Source organism: Oncorhynchus tshawytscha, linkage group LG09, assembly GCF_018296145.1.
Source record: "Oncorhynchus tshawytscha isolate Ot180627B linkage group LG09, Otsh_v2.0, whole genome shotgun sequence".
NCBI lineage: Eukaryota > Metazoa > Chordata > Actinopteri > Salmoniformes > Salmonidae > Oncorhynchus > Oncorhynchus tshawytscha.
Genome location: NC_056437.1, coordinates 17,216,560 through 17,218,244, shown reverse-complemented (window position 1 = coordinate 17,218,244; position 1,685 = coordinate 17,216,560).

Genomic DNA, 1,685 nt, shown 5'->3' with positions numbered 1-1,685 from the left:
TAGAAAACGCCACAAGAAAGGACATTTCGCAGCTGAGCTGTGTGTAAGCCAGGGATTAGATGAAATCCATGATGCCACCGAGAGAATAAAATATATTATTTTTGGACAAATACACTCTATGGATTCAGTTGATGTTTGGTGACAGAATGTAAACGTGAAAGGTCAACAGATGACATTCAAGCTAGACTGGAGCAGCGGTGGCAGCCATCCCAGGCAGTCTTCTCCAAACAGGGAGATGGAGCGACAAAGAACCTGTGTGGACCAAGAAACTCACTGATACAGTAGTGTGGACAATTCAATGGCACTTTGGAGCACATGGGCAAAACAGTGAAACACCCAGTGTTTGTCATACCAGGCCTGGTTATCCCACTTCTAGATTTACCAACTATACAAGACCTGCAGATACTCAAACCAGTGAATGCTATACACCTAACAACAGAGAACTGTATCCCAGAGTGTTCACAGGAGAAGGGAAACTGCAGGGGAGTACAAGACAAAGTTGAAAGAGTCAGCCACACCCTTTGCCTTGTCGGTGCCTTGCCGTGTCCCACTACCCCTGTTGAAAAAAGTGTAGATATGACACATCTGAATGAGAATGTGTGTAGGGAAAACACATCCTACCTGCAGTGGATGAGATGATGGCCAAACTGTCAGGAGCAACAGTTTTCTCCAAGCTAGACGCTAGCAGGGTTCTGGCAGATCTCCCTACACAAAGACCCACACGCCACCTTCATGACACCTTTAGAAAGGCTCAATCAAAGCCATGACTGAGATGCCAGTGCCCAAAGACATTGCAGATATTCAACTCTTCATGGTGAACTACGTCGGCAAGTTCTCTCCAAACATTGCAGAACTGACAAAAACAGGGACCTCCTGCTGACAATGACTGGATATGTGACAGCACACAGGGTTTGAGAAGCTTGAAAACAGAACTAAATTCACTCACTGTCCTGACAAGCGTCTGCAGATGCATCCTCACATGGACTGGGTGGAGTCTTTTCCCAAATGCAACAGTCAGGTGAATGGAGGCCCATGGCCTTCATTTCACACATCATGACAGAGGCAGAGCATAGATACGCTCAGATTGAGGAGGCGCTTGCTGCTACATGGGCCTGTGAGCATTTCCAGACTTACCTGCTAGGGTTGGACTTTGTGATCAGAACAGACCACAAGCCTTTGATTTCACTCCTGGGCACAAGAGCGCTGGATGACCTATCTCCTCGCATACTGAGATTCAGACTCCTATCGGATCATGTATGTCCCAGGCAAGAATCTGGTGACAGCTGATGCTCTCTCAAGAGCTCAGCTCCCAGGGGAGCCTACAGAGGATGACATTACATGGGGTCCCCGAGACCCTAGTGACAGAAAATGGGCCCCAGTTCTCAGCCTCTGAATTTGTTATTTTTGCAAAAGAGTACAACTTTGTGCATGTGACAAGTAGTCCATCTCAACTCAAATCCGAGTGGCCAGATCTCAAGTCCTTTGAGGGGAAGAATAGGGAAATGAAGGACAAACAAGTTGCCTGGTACACCAGACGATGGAGAATGCAGGAACAACACGTCTGGATCAAGGACGTCCCCAGCAACACTTACTCCTTTTAAACCACAACTACAATTATGCATGAAAATACAATATGCAAACACAATTTTTTAAATGTTTTGGTAAATGTTGTTTATTTTACATTG